The following is a 22,181-nucleotide window of genomic DNA, read 5'->3' on the forward strand; positions in this document are numbered from 1 at the left end:
TTATAGATGAGGAAACTGAGGCACAAGTTAAATTTTTTGCCCAAGGTCACACAACTAGTGTCTGAATCAGAATTTGAACTCAGGTCTAGCATTTTGTTATCGGTGCCACCTAGCTGCTAGGTGATTGCATCCTAGAACTGAATGTCCCCTTTTAAAAAAATCCCCAAACAATTAACATTACTGTTACATACAACATCTTTCAGTGGCATCAGGAAGGGGTGTGAGTCATTAATCATTTAACTAAAACCAGACTGTAATTTTCCTTTATAATGCTTGTTGTACCCACTTGGCAGACTTCTACATCACTGTGAGAAAGAGACACCCTACACAACATACATGAAGGATGTGAAAATTTGAGAGTATTAGAACCATTTTTCCTCACTCCCTTCTTTGCCCCCTGTGTTCTCTGCCTCTGAATTTGTCACCTTCTTCTTGCACCCTGAACCAATACCACTGTCTCCATATCATACAATTTCTTGAATCAGAGCAAATAATAGATGAATCTCTGTGATAATAGAGTTTTGGGCTTAACTTTCTTATGACCATTTACTTAAGATGAGCACATCAGGTAACATGCAGCTTCTGCAAAATCAGACTTGAGATATCAACTACAGCTAGTGCTAGTGTTTACTAGCTACTTTCCACTTCTAGATCTTTCCCTTCTATATCTTTTTTTTTTTTGATGTGCAAAACATCATTTTCCCCTACTGCTCTTTGAAATTAAATTGTACCAGTCCTGCATATGTAGCTGAAACCTATATAATGTAGCTTAAAACTGATACTTAGGGCTCATTGACTGTTTGGAGGTGCTCAGTACAGCCTGTACTTTGAGCGCAAAAACCTACAATTTTCCTCCATCTCTGTGACATTAATTGGTGACTGGCAGCAGAATCTCATCAGCAGACTCATAAATAAATTTATCACACCTCTCTTATCTTTAGGTGTTCCTTGAAAACCTCCCTACAGATTTTGATGCTGCCTTATTTGAGTATAACGCAAAAGAGAGAAGAGACTTTAGCCACTTTCTACTTATTGCTTCTAAATTTGCTGACATGAAAAAAGAACATCAGCTCCCCTTATCAAAAATTGGTAAGTGAATATTACTACCATTTTCTCTCATAATGCAAATGCTATTATGCATATTTCCTATGAAATGATCTCTATATAAAAGATAGTTCAAAACTAGTTGAATGGTTAGGATGGAGCCAAGCAGTAGTACAGAACTCATTCCTTGTATTCTGCAAGATGGGCTGGTAGTAGTTGATAGAATTTGGGACTTAGCCCAAAGTGAAGGAATGCCCCTTCTATTCCAATGAAATTTTCTAAATAGGATTCTTGGGAATTATAATACCCAGACCAGCTTGATACTATGGAGATAGTTATAGAATTGAGCATATAAAATGGGGGCAGGAACATGAGGAGACAGGGAAACTTCCTAGGGAGTATTTCTGTGACTTTCTTAAGACGATAGGGAGACATGAAAGAAGGGTGAGATATGGAGACAGAAAGTAGCTGCAGGGAACTCTTGCTATTGATAAGTAGTATACTCAATCCAGGAACAAAAGATAAAGGAGAGTCACTTAAGAAGACCTCATGTGATTCTGTTGATGTCATTCATTGGAGCAAATGTATCCAGGGGGTAATGGATGACAGGATGGTAGGAGAAAAGCCTATTCATTAATTAGCTAGGCAGATATGTTTATAAGACTAATGAGAAATGTCCTCGAGTAGGGGCTATGTCATGGTCCTCTTTGGCAGTCTGGTGAAGACTATGGACCTCTTCTCAATGTTTTTAATATTAGAAAGACCAAACATGTCAGTTAATAAATTTTATTATAATTTTATTTTGACATAAACATTGTCATATTAGCTCCATATGTTTTGACCTTATGGATTAAAAACAAAACATAATATGACTCTGGGCAAGTCACTTAACCCCTATTGACTCACCAAAAAAAAAATAAGATTGCATCAATTGACAGACCTTTGTCCTTAGAGATATTCTTAAATTCTCATCCTTCTGATAGGATTACAAAGGAAGCCTATTAGACTGAAATAGTTTTATATATCTACATCATTATATCTATATACCATTACCTCTATCTTTCTTTTAAAATTTTTTATTATTATTATTTAGTGTGTTATTTTTCCCCAGTTACATGTAATAACAAATTTTAACATTTTTTTTTAAAACTTTGAGTTCCAAATTCTCTCTCTCCCTCCCTCCCCGTTCCCCTCGTTGACAAAGCAGGTAATTCAATTTAGGTCATACATGTGTAATCATGCAAAACATTTTCAAAATAGTCATTTGTAAAAGAAAACATAGACCAAAACAAAAAACAAGACAAAAAATTCCAGAAAAATAAAAAAGTAAAGAATATATGCCTTCAATCTATATTCAGACACCATCAGTTCTTTGGGCATGGATAGCATTTTTCATTAATCTTTCAGAGTTGTTTTGGATCATTATATTGCTGAAAATAACTAAGTTATTCAAGGCTGTACACAATGTATTTCATTTTGCATCAGTTTATGTAAGTCTTTCTAGGATTTTCTGAGAGCATCCTGCTCATCATTTCCTATAGCGCAATAGTACTCCATTATAGTCACATACTACAATTTATTCACCCATTCCCCAATTGATGGGCATTCCATCATTCATCTGTCTATTCATCTATATAATCTATCTCTATTTATTACTATTTATCTGAATCTATAGCTATATCTACATTATCTATGTCTATATCTCAATCTATCTCTTTCTCTTATGTGTCTCTATTTCTCTTCTCTATCACTATCATCTTTATTTCTAACGGTTACTGTCTATCTGGCTATATCTTTGTCTTTCTCTCTCCTTTACTTCTATCTATACATATATCATTTATATTCTCTCTCTCCATCTCATTTCTGTCTCTAATCTATAAATGCACAGACTCTGAACTCCTCAAAATCTACCTGAATCTAAAAGGTTAAAATTATCTGCCCTAGAGCAAGTGTCAAGCATCTTCCTTGATCCTAAGAACTAACTCTTTCCAATCTGAACCCTTTCAGAATTCACAGGTAAAGAATGTGACACTTCCAAACTTGCATCTCACCTGATGGGCTGCAAGAAGGACAGATCTGCTATTTCACCCTTTGTTTCTCTTTCTGGAGTTACAGATCAAGATTTGCTTCAAGTACAAGATGAGAACAGTGTAAGTAGAAGAAGGAAGAGAAGGAAGTAGGGTGAAAAGGGAAGATAAGCATGATACTATTGGTGAAGTCCCTGAACTGACAAAAATTGAGCCTCAGCTCAAATGCTTGAGAAAACAAGCCCTACATGGCTCTAGAAACCTGTTTATTCTCTGCTCTAACATCTCAGTATCCCAGGCAATTAGTTAAGACTATCAGTTGCCAATGAGGTGTCAATTTGTATATCAAGAAGCAGCAACATCTTATGCTACCCTATTGCAACCTTTTATAGATATTATACAGTTGGTATCTTCAAGTTGTGTTATTTCTACCTTCTTATGGGTCAGCTAACTCAGATCTTTCAAAGAGAAACATTATCTAACCAGGAGATTAATTTTAATTCCAAGAATATGAATGGAAAAAAGTGAAGAAACTTAGTGCAAAGAAAGTAAGAAACTTAGCTATTATAAGTGAAAATTGTACAGAAAAAAATGTTTGAGTATGTTCTCTTGTATTCCTGTTAACAATCAACAGGTTGATGTACCCAAAGGTACATCTGATTGTGGCCAGAACATGTCCAAAAAAAGTTTCATCTTCTGAACAAGACAAGTGTAATAGAGAACCAAGTAAGGGGAAAGCTGGTTCAGCAGAGACTGACTGAGAGCAACATAGAAGTTATAGGAGGAAGCATGAAAGGGAGGTGAGAAAAAAGGATAAAAGACAAAGAAGAGAAAGATGACTCCATAGAATATGCTTACAAAAATTATATTCCATGACTATAGTCACCCAAGAAGTGCAAGCCTTGATAGATCTTGGCACCAGGGGTCCTACAGCAGAGACAGATAGAGTAGAAGGGATCAAAGCTGGGATAGAAGGAATGCAGGTAGGCAGCACAGTTGACAAGAGAGATCTTGATTCCTCAGAAAGCAGAGAAGTATTTGGAGCAGATAGTATGTGGTCAGCTTTTGTGTAAGGGCCATGTACTGCTAAGAAAAACATATATTCCTTTCTATCCCTGATCAGTTTTCTCCAGAGGTCTACCATATCTAACTTTTCTTAAATTCTATTTACCTCCTTAACTTATTTCTTATTTAATTTGTGGTTAGATTTATCTAGTTTTGAAACACATGTGAAGCAGAGAGATAAACACAGAGTAAAGATAAAATGCTGGAGGAGAATATATTATGCTTCAATTGAAGAAAAAAAAGAGCAGGGGTAGCAATCCTAATCTCAAACAAAACAAAAGCAAAAATAGATCTAATTAAAAGAAATAAGGAAGGAAACTATATTCTGCTGAAATGTATCATAGTCAATGAAGTAATATCAATAGTAAAGAAATGTGCACCAAATGGTATAGCATACAATTCTTAGGAGAAAAGTTAAATGAGTTACAGAAAGAAATAGACAGCAAAACTGTATTAGTGGGGGACTTCAACCTTCCTCTCAAAACTGGATAAGGAATGTACTTTTTTCTGCTTCTCTTAAGTCTTGTATTTGAAGTTTGAATTTTCTGTTCAGTTCTGGTTTTTTCATCAGGAAAGTTTGGAAGTCCCTTATTTCATTGAATGCCAATTTCCTCCCCTGAAATGTTACATTCAGATTGCTGGGCAGTTGATTCTTGGTTGTCATCCAAGCTATGGAATATCATGCTACAAGCCCCCTGTTCCTTTAATGTAGAAGCTGCTATGTCCTGTGTAATCTGATTGTGGTTCCATGATATTTAAATCATTTCTTTTAGGCTGCTTGCAGTATTTCCTCAGTATCAACCTGATAATTCTTGAATTTGGCTACAATATTCCTTGGAGTTTTCTTATTTTAGGAGGTGATCAATGGCTTCTTTCAGTGACTACTTTACTCTCTGATTCTAGAATGTCATGGCAATTTTCCTTGATAATTTCTTGAAAGATGCCATCCAGGCTCTTTTTTTGCTCATGGCTTTCAGGTAGATCAATAATTCTTAAATTATCTCTTCTGGACCTATTTTCCAGGTCCGTTGTTTTTCCAGTGAAGTATTTTACGTTTTCTTCCATTTATTTATTGTTTTGATTTTATTTAACTGATTCTTGATGTCTCATATAGTTGTTAGCTTTCACTTGCCCAATTCTAATTTTTAAGGAATTGTTTTCTTCAGTTAGCTTTTGCACCTCCTTTTCCATTTGACCAATTCTGCTTTTTAAGGAGATTTTTTTCTTCAGTGGAATTTTTTCCCCATTGTGCCAACTGTATATTTTAGAGAATTATTTTCTCCAGTCATTTTTCCTCCTTCCTTTTTCAGGCTTTTGAATCTCTCTTGCATAACTCTCATTTTCCCCCAAGTTTTATTCAACCTCTCTTAATTGACTTTTAAAATCCTTTTTGAGCTCTTTCAAGAAGGCCTTTGGACTTGAGACCAATTTATATTCCCCTTTGAGGTGCTGGATGTAGGTATATTGAATTGTCCTCTTCTGAATTTGTGTTTTGATCTTCCCTGTCCTCATAGAAACTATGATCAGTGTTTGTTTTTGCTTTTGATCATCTTGTTTGCCTATTTCATGGCTTTTAAAATTGAGCTCTACTTACGTGGCACAGGGGGCATTGACCTAAGCTTCTTGTGCTAGGGTCCAGGAACCTGGTCACTGGTGTACTGGGGCCTCAGGTGCTGGCATTTGGAGACTGTAGGGGTCTGGCAGCTTACCTGATGATGAGTTGGGGTCCTAGTGCTGGTGCCTGGCATATACTGAGGCCAGCTGATTTTCTTCTGGCTTTCCCAAGACTGCACTGAAGAAAGTTGGGTCTTGGATGCTGGAGGACTCTTGCCTGCTCTGGGCTGTGCTGAAGTATATGGAGGTCTGGCTGCTGGAAGATGCCAGCCTGCCCAGAGCTGCACCAGAACACAGGGAGGTTCTCTGTGCTGGAATCTGCTTGGTCCCCTGTCTATGCTAAGGTATATGGTGAATCCTGGTGTTGGTGCTTGCCTGTTCCACCACTCTGGGGCTCAGGATCTCCCACTGGTTGACTGAGGTGGGGCTTGTTGCTGACTTATTGGGATGTTTCCTCTCCTGGAATTCACTCCCCCATTACCAGAGTGAGATGGGTCTTTTTTTTAATCTTCCAAGTCTCCTGGTTCAACCTATCTTTCTGCTGACTCTGCTGTTCTAGAATTTTTCCTAGGGTACTATTTACTATTTATTCAGAAGTCAGTAAGTGACAGAGACAGAGATTTACTGCTTACTCCTTGGTTCCTAGAAGCCCCCTAGTTTTACTTAATAAGAACAATAGAAAGAACTGAATGAAAAATAAAGTTTATTAAAAATCACAAGGTAACACAAAGAACTCAATTTGTGGACTCTTAGAAAAATCATTACAAAATTCAACTGTTTGAAAACATCTGTGGAAATATCCACAAAACAAAAGTATATTAAAAACTGAACTTGAGGACAGTCTAATGGTAATAATACTGGAAACAGAAAAAAGTCTGGGAAAATTACTCAACTGGAGACAATTTTGGAAGCAATGTAGAAAAAAGCAATAGATCTGGAAAGCAGCATGATGATTAAGAATGGTGAGGCTTGCTAAAAACTGAAAAAAATGGACTTGTCCATTAAGTTTTAGAAAAAAAATAAAAGAAAGCTTCTATTAAATTTTGAATGTAGGGAACAGTTTGCTAATCAATAAGTTTCGCAGGATGTTAGCAGAGGGGTGATCTCCAAATTTAATTTACTCAATCCAAACTTTAGAAGCATAATGATTATCTATCACATATCTAATCAAGACTTGTCTTATTGATTTTACCTTGATGGTATCTTTCACATCCATTCTCTTCTTACCACTCACATGATCCCCTACCCTAGTTGAGGTAATCATTTCCTCTTTCCTGATAGATTGCAATTTAAGTGTCTCCCTTCACCCATAAAGCTTCTGCATAGTACCTAACGTGGCATTCCTAAAGTGTGAGTCTGTTCACCTTATTTAGTAAACTCCAGAGTCTCCCTATTATCTCTTGGATAAAATGCACTCTCCTCTTTGGCATTTAAAAGCATCAGTGAACTCTCTCCAAGTTACCTCTCCAGGCTTATTATGTATACTTCCCTTCTCACATTCTTCCATGTAGCCAAATTGACCTTACTGGACTTTAAACAACATTCCATCTCCAATCTCTATAACTTCCTTTATCCAGGTTATTTTCTGTACCTGATATGTACTCACCTTATTTTTAGGATGCCCAGTTTCTTTAAAAATCACTTGATGCTTGAAGCCCTTTCCTATGTTCCCAGTTACTAATGCCTTCCCTCCACCCCAAGTTACCCTGTATTTGTATTTATTTTGTATATGATTATATATGTTCATATTGTCTCCTCTTTAAAAAATGTAAGTTCCTTGAGGGCAGGGACTATTTCATTTTTATTTTTGCATATGCAGGGCCTCTCTGAAGTTGCATTGATGATATCAGGCAAATTTAGATTAAAATTATAAAGTAATAATAAAAACTAACAAGGATATTTTATTATTCTTAAAGTCACTATTGCCAATGATAAATAGAAATAAAAACCATTTACTTCATGGTATAGCAACTAAGTGTATGAAAGAAAAGTTATAAAAAGAATTAGAAAATCAATAATATTCAGATGTTTTAACATCTCGCTAATACATTATGATCAATCAAAGAATAGTAGCAAAGGAGTTAGTTTTGAATGTACTGCTGTTAAAACCAGATCTGACAGCTTGACAGAGAAACAACTTAATCAGTGTATGTGTATGTATGTGTATATATATATATATATGTATATATGTCTGTATGCGTATGTGTGTGTATATTTATATGTAGGTACGTACATATGCTTCCCTCTCTCCTCCCAAATAAATGGTACATTCACAATGGAATGTAGTCTTAGGCCATAAAAAATTTGTAAATAAATTCAGAAAGGAATGTTTTAAAAACTATCTTTGTGATTCATAATCTAATAAAATAGTAATCAAGAAAGAAAACATTACCAAAAGATATTGGCCTATAAGAAAACTAAAAATATGTAGATTAAAGAACACATTCTAGAAATTGTAAATTATATTAAAGACAAAAATATGCACAATGTATCAAAATTTATGGAAGCAAGATAAATGATCATTCTGTGAAAAATAAAAAGAGAAAATTGAATTGATTTTGTTTTTAAAAATAAAAAAGAATGAATATATTCCAAATAAGCAAAAATCAAGATATCATCAAAATAAAAGGAGAAATCATATAATCTTAATCTTTGTTCTACTTTCCATGGCCTTCATTTCTGTCTTCTGTTCCAAAATTGTCCCCAGACGAGTGAATTTTCTGTTTTGTTTTTCTGTATTCTTTATTATTTCCACCTAATTGTCTTCAAATTCTGTCTTCTGGGTATGTATGTGTATAGATATGTAGATATGCGCACACAACACAAATATATACACATGTGGATTGTTGATATACATATAATACATACACATATCATACGTACACATATATGAATGGAAACACATGTTTATATCAAGATATATCTATAGATCTAGCTATGTGTGTTATTCCTACTTTTGCAATGTGGCAAAAGAAATCTTTTGCTTAATTATATAATTCCTGAATAATATGTTTATATCATTTTTGGCATACAGATCACTGTTAATAACATCGTGCTACCTACTTATGTTCATTATGCATCTCTCCATTACCATTTGAGTGACATGTAGTTTTGATTATCCATAGATTGTGACATTCCTTATTTCCATCCATAAACATCCTTAGAAGAGTATTGACATTGAAAGCTTTGATTCTCTGTCAGAAAGTGTCATGATATGTTGAAAGCATTGTATAGTTTCCCAAATTCAATCCAGCCTGTGTACTTTCTTCTAGTCAGTTCTGGGTTGAGCTCATTGTCCATCTGCAATGCTTGTTCAAGATATATATAATGATGGACTGTCTCAGTGAGTTACTTGTTCATTCAAATGCATAATTATGGTCTGACCAATAGGTATCATTCTATTCTTTCATCATTGAGTTTGTCCTAAATGTATTGCTAGATGTATCTCTCTTGAGTGGTCGTGGATCTCACTAAAGCATCTCTATAGTGTTCATGATTACTGCAATAATCATAATGTTATCTACAGTAAGGAACATCTGGAAGACTTCATTATCAATCATTGTGCTCTGCATTTGGTCTAATGCAGAGCATTCTCCATAAGGTGAGGTAATGTGGGGAGGCTGGGATAGAAAGGGGATAAGCATTTATATAGCATTCATTTTGTGCCAGGAACTGTGCTATGTGCTTCACAAATCTCATTGATCCTCAAAACAATCCTATGAGATAGGTGCTATTATTAATCCCATTCTATCACTGAGGAAATTGAGACAGAGGTTCATCTACTTACCTAGAGTCACACAGCCGGTATGTGTCTGAGGCTAGATTTGTATTCAGTTTTTCAGACTCCATGTCCAGTAGGAGGAAGCTAATTGCCTCAAATGAGAAAATGAATCCCTTTGGCAAGCATCCTTCATTCAATACATCTCTGCAACTGCAACTGCCAGGATAGCTGTTATGATCTCAAGATATTCAAAGAAGAAAGTCTTTATGGTTATCCTTTGCTTTTTTTGATTCAAAATTTTAAATAATAAATAAAATAATAAACACATAAATGTTAGTGTGTTCTTTACATAATTTTTAATTGTCTGACTGTGAATATGGTAGACTGATACAGAAAATGAGCTGTAAAAGCCTTTTTTCTTCTCATATTTTCCTTAAGGATCTTCTCATTATGTATGCAGATATTTGTAGGGATGTAATAGTTTCTTAGTAGTTTAAAGACCTTTGGTTACATTTATTTCTTCAGCTTAAACAATAATTTCAAAGGCTTGTTGTTATTATTTGTCATTCTTCCTTATTATCTGCTTCTGCATCTGAGTCACTGACTATGCAGGCATGTGCTGATTCATTTGTGGAATTTTGTGCAGTTCACTGTAGGATTTCTAAGGTATGTTAAATCCTTTATATACAGATACATACCCATACAAGGAGCCTAGACTTGAAAAGAAAAAATAGCTTTAATTATTTTTTCTTTTTTATATCATAGTCATCAGCCCTCTTCTTCCTTCTTCCACCATGGGACTTTTCCTTATAACAAAAACAAGCAAAAAATTAAGCAGAATTAAGTAACCCAGCAACTGCACTTCCCAGTGCCAGGAGAAGGGAAATGAGTTTCATTGTTTTCTATGTATAAGATTGTCAATGGCCAGTTGAATCTGAGTTAAGCTGTTGTTTAATAATGTCTTTGTTCACATTGTGGTTTGTTCTCCTAATCCTGCTTTCTTCATTCTATATCAATTCATACAAGGTCATACTTTTTAAAAAAAACAGATTTAGGTAGGGATTGTTAAGCTAAAGTTTCCTCTTTGGGCTCACTTGATAGTAATTTATTTGGTAGACGCTAGTTGTGGTTCCTGGTTGTGTGTCTTGCATACTCTAATTTTCTAATTAGAAATGTGAAATGAAAATTATCTTCCATGTTAGCATGGTTTGAGTATAAAATGAACAGCAGTTAGATGGCTAGATTTCCATAGCTATGTTGTGGTAGTTCCCTCTGTCCTGGCCATTTTACTTTTCAAAATTGAAATGTATTGAAACAGAATTCAGCCTCTTGCCATTGTGAGATACAGTCTCTTTATTATCAAGACATACACATTTGCCTCCAAATAGTCTTATCATTTTCTATGACCCACTTCTACTTCAGGTGAGTACTATAATGATGACTTCCTTCTTTTTTGATGGGGGAGGTCCAGACCTATGATTTCATCTGTTTCCCAGAGGGAAAGCTCCTTTTACTCCTTTGTATCAGCAACTTCTCAGGAATTTATATCCTTGAGAGAGCGACGCTGAGAGGTCCCATACCTAGTAGGTGTCAGTGAAAGAATTTGAATTTGGCTCCTTTTGATTCCTTGTTGGCCCTTTATCTACCATACTCTGCTATATCTCAATAATGATAGAAAGAGAGGCTGCACCTGTGCTTTCTCTGATATAGGGAATTTTCAGATGACAAATTTTTTTCTAACAGTGTAGGTTGACACCTTTTTCTAAAAAAACCCCTATACACCCATATACATACATACATATATATACACACACACACACACACACACACATATATATACATATACACACATATATTCATATACTTACGTACAGATACATATATATGTATATAGTCTTAGAGAGTTGCCTAGTGAACTGAGAGGTTAAGTGTCTTGTCCCAGGGTCACATTGACATGATTTATCAGAGACAGACCTTGAAAAGGAATCTTCTTTCCTCCAGACCAACTTTCGGTCAATTAAAATATGCTATCTACAACTTTAGATTTTCCACAGGTATTCCATATGTATTTTTATATGCATGGGCTATTCATGTGGGTATTCCAATATCCATAGATATTCCATAATAACAATAATACAAATGACTGTGTTTTTTAGAAACTGAGTTCAGCTTACATAATTAAAAATTCTCTAGTATACCAATGGATCTATGATCCTATTCATTTCAGAGTTCCCTCTGAATTACAATTCATACATGCCTGTCCATCCTTTTACCCATGAATTTTCCTCATATTTTCCCATAAGTTCACTACAAGGACTCCACCCAATGTAATGGAGGCCTCCCTTCTTTTCTTTCGACTTCATGAGAGTACTGAGAGAATACTCTGGTTGACCTCTTGTCCTTTGAGTGACAAGCCTTTCTCTTTCTTTTATTATATATTTCCTTGATGGTGTTTTTTGCTCCTTTTTTAGGTAACACATGAAATAAAAATATAATTCAAAAAATAAATTTTAAGATGCCACTTATCACTTATATATGCTTACATATAAAAGGTGAACTGAAGAAAACTTTTGTTTTTCAGATCATTCTACATACAGTTGGTGTTACTTCCTCTCAGGCTCCTGTACTTTATTTGAAGAAAATTGATAGGCTAGGGAGAAGAATGCCACTCAATGCCTATGCCCTTGATTTCTATAAACATGGCTCTCTGAAAGGATTAGAACAAGATAACAGGTAGGTAGTGGTTTTTGTAGTTAAGAATTCAAATTAATCATATTATATATAATGGATCTCCCTTTGCAGAGATATGTCAAAGAAAATTAAATTAAGAACTTTATGACCTTTTTCCTGGTGGTGCACTCTTGCTGAAAGTCATATATACATATGTACATACATACATATATATACATTTGTATGTGCATATATATATGTGTGTATATACATATATGCACACACACACACACTTTGAAATAAGACCAGGACTATTGAGTTAAGCATAAAATTTATGTATTTGTATGATTTCTCCAGGGTTTGAAACTCTTCACACTAATCTCCTGTGACTTAGTGACTAAATCCCTGAGAGTCCTAGAGAAATAAAGAACTTGCCTAGGGCCATATAGTTAATAAATATTATGGGCACGATTTGAACCCATGTTTCCTGACTCTGAGTGCAGCCTGCTACTGAGAAGGTTGAATTGATCTTGTACATTATAATTGTTTTTGTCCTTTAACGACTTAATTCATGGTTCTCTGTCTCTGAACTTGGTTCAGAATTCAGCAGGCTTGTCATGGATGAAGTTTAAAAATCCAGATCTCCTGCTAATCTATTCTTACCTCAAGGTATTTAACAGTTCTTGTATGTATGTGAACACAAGGGAGTTGGATGCAACCTTTACACCACCAAGTTATCCTTTTAAGGATGTCTTGCTTGCTGTCTAAAAGTGTGGCCTACTATCTTGTACTTTGTACTCTCAGGAGGGAATGAGAGTGTCATTGCCAAATTTCCAACCAATCATATACTCTATGTCTCAGGCCTGTAACCAGTCATGCTGTCTTCAGTCCCATCACATCTACCCTGTCCTATTCTTTGTTCTGTACTCCTTAAAACCTATAAAAGGGAGCTTGGGGTCTTTGGCATAAATGGAGGCAAACCATTGACCCACTTATTGACAGGCAGCATGCTCCTGTTAATAAATGTTATCTTTCTTGGAGAAATATGTCTCAGTTTACCTTTTTGTTAAATTTTGACCACACACTACTGCTGCATGCTACTGTTTCTGACATAGACACTTAAAATGAATTACAAAGATTTTAAATAATTGTTTCATTTTTTAAAATAGATAATGATGAGTAATAGTTAATACAATTTACATTCTCAATTTCCTGTTACAGTGAAGGTAGTCGAGCTTTTTTTGAAGATGAGCTATCCAGATTCTTGTCTTCTTCCCCTTTGCTCAATTCTTTAGTGTGGGTGGGAATGCAGAATCTCTAGAACTGATTAGCTAAGTAATTAGCTTCAGAGTGTTTTGGAGTTAAGGAAGTTAGCCCTCTTCCAGTTTTGTGGAAGGTAAACCATCCAGGAATATTGTGAGCAGATGTTGACTTATGAAAGTAGACAACTATACTATCTCACTTGGTGGTATCAGCTTCCATGGGTCCATTTTCATCTTTATGCAGAAGATTTCCAAATTTATATGTCCAGCCTTTGTATTTCACATGATTATATTCATCTTCAATTACCTCTTGGACACCTAAATTTAATATCCCATAAACATTCCAAATTAAACATGCCCAAAAGAATTGTTCCCCTTCAAACACTCCTCACTCTTCTCTGATCTCCCCTGTTATCGCAGAGGGCATCACCATCCTCCTAGTCATCTTGACTCAAGCCTTGGTGTTGTTCTCAACTTCTCACTCTCACTCACACTAGATATCTACTCCATTGGTATGTAGCATCTCTTATGTATATCCCATTCTCTCCACTCAATAGTCCACTTACCTGGACTATTGCAATATTCCTCTAACTTGTCTCCCTGTCTCAAGTCTCTCCCCGTTCCAGTCCATCCTATACTTGACTGTCAAAGTGATTTTTCTAAAGCATAGCTCTGACTATGCCATCTCCCTACTCAATGGTATCATGAAAACTTAGAATAGGAGAGAGGATAGTCAACAGTATCAAATGCTGCAAAGAGGCTAAGACAAGGATTGAGGAAAGGTTTTATAATTAAGAGATCATTGATAAATGTTGGAGACAACAATTTATTTATTTGAATGATTAAGTTAAAAATGACTTCTAAGGGATGAGAAGTGAGTGAGAATAGAAGTGGAGGTAAAGACTGTAGACAGATTTTTCAAAGAAAAGGAGAGATTTAGGATGATAATTGGAGGGGTATATGATCTAATGAGATTTTTAAGCATGATAAGACTTGGATAAGTTTGTAGGTTAATAGAGTTTGGAAATGAGAAAAAGGGATGATTGAAGATAAGTGTGGATATGACGGTCATGGATGACAAAGATAGAAAAGATCTACTTCAACCCTGTAATTCCATGTATGAAAAACAAAATAAAATGCAAGCAATTGGACATCCAGAGATATACAATGACATGCCCAAAGTCCTGCACATAGTAATGTGACAGAGCCAGATTTCTAACTCAGATTCTTGCATTCCATCTGATGTCAACTGACTGGGAGATTATGGAAAGTTTGAATTGAACTTTAAAGGATCAGTAGCATTACTACATACTAGGGGTATGTAGAGTATTAAAGATGAGTCCTGAAGTGTTTTCAGACACTGGGAACAATTTGAATAGTAATAGAGAGGCTAAAGCGTGTGGGACCTATATAGGAATGAGAAGGTGTCTAATTTGTGTAGAATATAGTATAAGGAGATTCTAGACTTGATTTTTTGTTTTTTTGGTTGAGGGAATTTTTAGGTAAGGGAACTCCCTCTATCAGGACAAGCCAGCACTTTCAGTGCAACTTTCTGGAGTTGCCTAAAGTACTGAGAGGCTAAGAAAGTTGTTCAGGGTCTCACAACCAATGTGTGTCATTTATGATTTGATCTCAAGTCTCTCTGGCCTCAAGGCTGGCTCTCCATGCATTACACTAAGGCAGCAGAATCTTGGAGCAGAGCATGCATATAGGAAAGTAACATTCCTTTTGAAATCGCTTTACATTTATACATACACATACACAGGTATGTAAGCATGTCTTGTTTTTACTTGTGAATATACTGCATTCCTCAGGGGAATGTAAACACCTCAAGGTCATAGACTGGTTTCCTTTTGTCTGTATATTTAGGAAAATCTTACTATTACTTTGCCCTTATGAAAATCCTTTGTACAGAAGGGTGGGTCTCATGATTCCCTAAGCCTTTTTCCAGAGCAATACTCAATCCCAGAGTACCTGTCCTAACTCCAAAACTCTGAAGCTGGTCTATGGCATGAAACTAATTAGTTTTTATATTAGGACTCTGTTCAGTGCCCCATTGGAAAAAAAAAAAACATTCCTCTATCCTCAGTGCTTTGCATAAAAGACAATTAATAAAAGAATTGAATTGAGCCAAGTCATTGAAAGCAATAATGTCACCAAATCTAGGAGGAGAGAAAAGAATGTGAATACCATTTGGCAGGCAGTCAGGAACTATGAAAGGTTCTTGATCAGAGGTGACACATATCCAGACCTGTGAATATGCAAGATTAATCTGACAGCAGGATTTGTGATATCTCATAACGGAGAGAATAGACATAGGATAATTTTTTAGTAGGTTATTGAATTAGTATAGGCAGATGGTAAAGGGGAGTCAGTATTAGTCTGCTCTCAGTAGAAATGGAAAGGAGGTAATTGATTTGAGATGGATTGTGCAGGTAGAATGAACAGAGCCTGGTGACTGGTTTGAGTGTGAAGGTTGAGGGAGAGTGAGAGAGTTAGAGAGTTAGAGTTCACTAATTCAGTAGTCAGCAGCCAAATGATTAAAATCAGAGAAGGGTGGGAGGCAATGTGGAAGACAGTCAGTGGGAGGCAGTGGGAGATGTTAACGAGTTTGAGAACCAATTCTAGGTAGAACATTTGGTGGAAAGTAGTATGCCAACTACACCTCCAACTAAAGGGGAAGGAGTTGTGGTCTCAGACAATGGAAACCTTTCATGACCATGACTTTGGACCTGGACCTGGAGCTTAGGAAGTCTCTATTATATTCACTTTACCAGGGTAGGTAAAACTAAAAAGCATATTGCAGAGATGAACAGCTATAGTTGTAAGTTAACTTGGTAACAGTAAAGAAATTATTTTTACATGTTTATTAATTTAGATATTTTTTTTTGTTTAGGATAACTGAAGGTGAAGCTTACAATTTGCTGAGAAACTTTTCCCTCATCCTTCAATCTATCAGGTGTCATCATTTCTCTGATGTCATGGTCTTTGAAAAGCAAGAACAAAGACAACTCTAAAAAAATTCAAGCTTATTTTCCAATAAGATCACTTCTATCTTTGCTAGAATTGCCTTTGCTGTTGGATCCTTTCTAGTGGGCTGATATTTCCCTCCCCTCCTCCCCCTCCCTCATGAAGCTTGAATTGGAACCCTTTTAGAGTCTCTCTACAAAGATTGGAATCCTCAGGAGAATCTCACTACTGCTTAGCCTTTATACAGATTTCTTGATGACATAATTCCTTACTCCCTCATTCAGAGTAGTGGCAAGAGGCCCAGTTTAAGACACTGAAGATGATCTAGGGCCTGAGTTCTCTCTTACAGGTTCCTTCTTCACATTGATATTGCTACCATTCTAGTATAGGCCCTCCTCACCTGCCTATGACAATAATTTTCTGGTTGTTTTCCATGTCCCAAATTTCTCCTTGACCAAATCTATCTGCCAAAGTTCTGCCAAAGTCATTTTCATTTCAATGAGATAGGTTCTATAAGCCAAATGAGATAATCCCTAGCTTGCAAAAGCATACTAATAGGGCAGAGCATATAGGGTGATGGTGGTTGCAAGGGTTGTTTTGGTCAGGGAAATAACAGAGATTTGCAATTAAAGTTGTAAAGCCATTTTCTGACTCATTCCCCCCATCCCCATGCCAGCAGTTTTTTAGTACGGACCCAAATCTTCCTGACCCCCAAAGCCAGCCTCCTAACCAATCTACCAGATGGTCTCTGTATTATCTTTAAGTGTATATTAAGTACGTATATGCACACACATATGCATATATATATGTATATATACAGTTCACACAAAGATATATACATATATACACATATATAAACAATATATAGCTTTTGCATTTTATATATATATGCAAACACACATGCATGTGTATAAATGTATATAATACACCCATGCATAATGAATGCAAGATAAGGTGTGTGTGTATACACACATACATGTATATGGTTTTCATTATATTCAGCACATAGTGGGTACTTAATAAATAGTTAAATGAATTCCAGGAATAGTATTGTTTACTTGATAATTCTTTCTAGAGTTAGAGATAGAAAGTGAAAGGAGGGATGAGGATGCATTTATCATGTCAGACAACAAGATAAATCTGTGTCCCATGGCAGACATGCAGCATTGCTGCTGGCCCTTCATTTTCAAAGATGACCAGTGACACCCCATTGCTGGGGAACAGCATGGTGGGTTTGAGTTCAGCTAGTTAGAGTAAAAGGCTCAGCAATGAGCGCTCAAGGGTCCTAGGGCAGGAGCTAGAGTACTGGAGAGGTAGAGGCAGACAGGGATCTATTTTTTTTCACCTTATATTTCTACATTTACAAAATGAGCTGGTTTGACTAGGCTACTTCTAAAGTATCTTCCAGATCTAATGATCCATGATCCTATGACTAGTATCTTATTAACATGCATTTTATAGATGAAGAAATTGAGATCCATTTGACTTGTTTACCTAACATAGAAAATGAGTCATAGTCAGGACTTGAGCCCAGATCTGACTCTCCTTCCAATGCCTTTTCTAACAGGTTATTGTTAGGAATGGTTTTTTTTTTTTTTTCAACCTTGACACAGACTGAGGCATTAAAGACAATCTGAGAAAAATCTGGTCACAAGATTTTGGGGTTATTAATTAGAAATCCTATATCTAGTAATACCTTAGGGAAATTAGAAGTTCCTGAAATTCTGGTTTGTATTTCATTTATTGATATTGTGTCTATCTGAATTTGTCCTACTATGTGTAGGACATATGAGCCAAGCAGTATAGTTCTCCTCTAGGGAAATATATTTCAGACAGGGAAGGTATCCAGACTTTCAAGCAACCCTGCAGGCTAGAAGCATAGTTTCTTGTACATGTCTCTTAAAATCTTTGAATCCAAATGCTATTTCTACTTGCAGCTTCCTGTTTAATGTCTTTGAGAAGGCCCTCACAGGACCCTTCCCATATTTCCAAAGATAATCATCCTGAGTATTAATTCATAGAGACTGATCATGACAGGAATGATTCTAATTTCCATAGTGTCCCCATTACCTAGTAATGTGTCCCTATAATTGCAGTCCCAAGTTTTACTTCACCGGCTATGCCTCTGCTTCATCTGATGAAGCTTTGAATGAAGCTTTCTGAAGACTGATTCTAGTCATCAAACACTATCTAGTATTCCCTTATTTGAGACATTAAAAGAATTTCTTGAATGCTTACTGTCTGCAAGGAACTGTATGAGGCATTTAAGGGCATAACAAAATATCAGGAAAGTCTAAAAATGTCTTTTCAGAGTACAGGCAATGAAAAGGAAGCTTAATATTCTTGTTGGGGCGGAAGGTGGGAGAGATAGAATCTAACTACCAAGAGTTTGTGAAACTTAGAGCACATTAATCATGGGGAGGAAATTGAATTTTTCAATAGAACTCTCCTATTCCAAGAAGGTAGTTCTCCTAATATCCTCTAAAAATCTGTGGTCTTTTGGCAGTGTCACTGTGTACAGGGTAACTGTCTTTTTAGGATTGCTCACATTTGTTTTAGGATTGCTCACATTTTTCATAAAATTTCATCCAAAAATTGGGTAAAAATCCAAGGCTTCTGGAGAAACATAAAGATGGGGAAGAGTGTTTCTTGTAACCTAAAATCTTGTCTAACCAGACAGCTAAGAAGATAATTTTTCAAGATGTATGCAAATGAATAACCTTTGCCCTCTTCTTTCTACAGTGTTTCTTTAAGGGAACTATGTGGTGATGAGGCTGACAATGTGGTGCTAGCATTTGAACAACTTAGTGAGAGCTTCAGAGAAAAACTGGACAAAGTCTAAGAATTTCTTGCCTGGTACCTGCCATCTGAAGCTTTCCTTAAATCTCATCTCATTTTTGTATACATCCTCATGCTTTGATGATAAGCAATTTTAACAGTTTGTTAGCTCAAGTTTGAAGTCAGTTGCATAACATTGTAAAAACATTCAGGTTTTTAAGATAGATTCTATCCTAGAACCTAAGTTATTTAATTCTTATTTTTTTTTTAATGAGCGTGGGGTAAGGGGAAAGTAGGACCTCTATCTGTGATGTCGTTAGCATAGGGAACTCCAGTGTAGATAAACTTGTCTCTGACTTATAGACTTAAAGCATTGCCTGGGACACAAAGAGGTCACTTGACTTCTTCCACGCAGCTAGTTTGTTTTAGAGGCAAGGCTTAAACACAAGTTGACTCCAAGATTGACACTTTAACCACTGTACTATGTTGACTCTCAACTTTTACTCATACTATCAAGGAATAATTCAGGGATACTCCTGTAAATGCTTTGAAGAATTAAGATATTGATTGGCTTTTGAATAGTTTGCTTATGAAAGGCTTGCTCCAAATATCCTAAATTTTCTGCCATGTTTTCCATTCTATTAATTTTCAAAGTGGTTGATTAAGGGCAATGGATCAGCTTTAATATATGCACTAAATAGCTATGCAATCTTGATCTCCTTAGTGCTGTGCTAACGAATTTAAGTAATCTATTTGAGAACATAATTTTAATATTCTCTGAAAAAAACTAATGGGGCGTGAGTATTTAGGAATTGAGGTAGAACAATACTCAATGCTTTATATACCTAGGAGATCTTAATTTTTATACCTTTTTTTATTTTTAGGACAACTATTATAGAATTGTCAAAAGCATTCAGTGCATGCCCTTTAGTGATGATGAAGGAATAACATTAATTTAGTGCTTATAAGGTTTGTAAAGCATTTTCCTTAAGACAAAATCCCATATAAACCAATACAGAATGATTATATTTTGAGGATGAGGAACTTGAAGGAAAATAATGACCACAGGACAGGCCACATTACACTTACATGAAATAATGCTTTCCTGATGATATGACAAATTAAAATGTTGGTGTTGTTGCATAGAACAGTGTTTTCAAAATAGATTAGTTTCTGTATTTTAATTACATATATTTAATATATGCCTTGAAGGCTTAGATCAACATTTTATCTTGATCCTAATCTATGATTTCATTAGCTCTGGAGATGTCTCAGTGTAGAATCTCCTTCTAGTGGTTTGGCAACTCATTTGTAACATTTAGTTTTTGAGAGATGTCTTGATTTAATGCTAGGTTTAACGACTTGCTATGTGACCATGGGGCCACATAACTGAGCAGGTATCAAACCCAGGACTAGAAACCTCTTGGCTCTACTGCCTGTCTATAAGCAACATAAAATAACATTTAAAGTTGTCTCACTTAGCTAAGTTTTCATGGTAAGAGATGTTTTGGGTAATCTTTTCTGGGTGAGGGATTGAATTTTCTTAAATAATTACACTTTATTGAAGAAGTGATTGATAATATGCAAAAAATAAAGATACTTGTGTTTTAGGTATGTTTCATGAACATGTATAAGAAATCATTTGGTATTAATCTGTTACAAAAATGTCTGTTATGATATTCATTTGTGCAGGAGTATGTAATGTAATATGTATATGATAAGACATGACTCCTTTAGTCCTGCCTCATTCATTCTAGCTTGAGAGTTGGTTTCATAATCTAGGCTTCTTCATTGAGATTCTGTACTGCCAAAGCAATATTCACAGCACTGGCACAGACTATGAGTATACTGGTATAGTTCTCAGTCACAAAGTATAACAGCCTCTCCACATGGAAGGCAGAAGAAAAACATTTATTCAGACACCAGAAAGCCAAATCCCAGAACCAGAAAGCAAAATCAGTCATAGTAACCAAGAAGTCAATATACATTATCACCTTAAAGGGCAAAGCCATTCCCAAGCCTCCCTCCTACCCTGCTGGGGCCTTCCCACAAACAAACAAACCCTCATGAGCCTATCTGTGCATGTTTGCCTGTGTCCTTCCCAGCTTTGACTAGCCTGGTGAACTTCCTCCCAGCAACGCTCCTCTCACAACATGTGACTTCGGCTTCCATGTGATTTAAGCAGGTCACACTGGCCTATTAATGAATGGGAAAGGTTTTCTCATTTAAATTACCATTACATTCAGCTCCAAGATGTTTTGTATTTATTACATAGGTTGGTGGGGCAACTGTGTGACCAGAATTGTAACAGGGATAACCAAAAACAAGGATATAAAACAATATCTTAGGCAACTGGTGTCAACAGAACCTTAAAACAATATCTTAGGCAATTGGTATCAGCAGAACCTTACAATAATATAATATACAATATATAATATAATTAATATACAATAATATAACATGGATCACACAAAATAAGCACATAGACCAATATCTTAGGGTGGAGTTTGAGCAGAAGCACCCCATCATTCCATCCCTGGAACAAAAGGGGCCCCAAATCTTGGGGTAAGGGGTGAAGATCTCTCTTCCATAGCTACTTCCTGCTGAGATTGAATGTAGAGCAGTTCCTTACCCAAGAGGTCTCATTTGAGAGGTCAATTCTTTAGTTGGCAACCGGACATCAGTCAATGCCAGGTCCAGTGCTGACACATCACAATTATGGACATGGGGTAATCTTTGGCTTAAGAAATCAGGCTGCTGCAGGTGGAGGGTACTGAGTCTACAGAAAACAAATCTAGTGAACAAGTTTAACAGACAAAAAGCCAAAAAGAAACAAGGAGACAATAACCAGAAGCAATATAGGGTCAGCAACATTTCTAGAGTCCATGAACCCACTACCATAGCCTCATTCATAGTAGAATATATGAGTTAAGGGTACAATCTGGTAATCATCTTCTCCTGAATAATAATTACAGTATTATCTTTCCTGTGTGCTATAATTTCTGCAGCCTTTGAACATCGTCTAGCTTC

The 22,181-nt window shown here is 35.9% G+C and overlaps 1 long non-coding RNA gene across 1 annotated transcript; it reads left to right on the forward strand.

Annotated features, from left to right (window-relative positions):
* The first annotated feature begins 1,008 nt into the window (after nucleotides 1-1,008).
* On the forward strand, nucleotides 1,009-19,138 carry LOC140524032 (uncharacterized). Its single transcript, XR_011973544.1, has 4 exons — nucleotides 1,009-1,089; nucleotides 12,053-12,204; nucleotides 16,300-16,362; nucleotides 19,116-19,138. It is a non-coding gene; the product is annotated as an uncharacterized lncRNA (long non-coding RNA).
* Nucleotides 19,139-22,181: the final 3,043 nt, after the last annotated feature.

This window comes from Notamacropus eugenii, chromosome 1 (assembly GCF_028372415.1).
Source record: "Notamacropus eugenii isolate mMacEug1 chromosome 1, mMacEug1.pri_v2, whole genome shotgun sequence".
NCBI lineage: Eukaryota > Metazoa > Chordata > Mammalia > Diprotodontia > Macropodidae > Notamacropus > Notamacropus eugenii.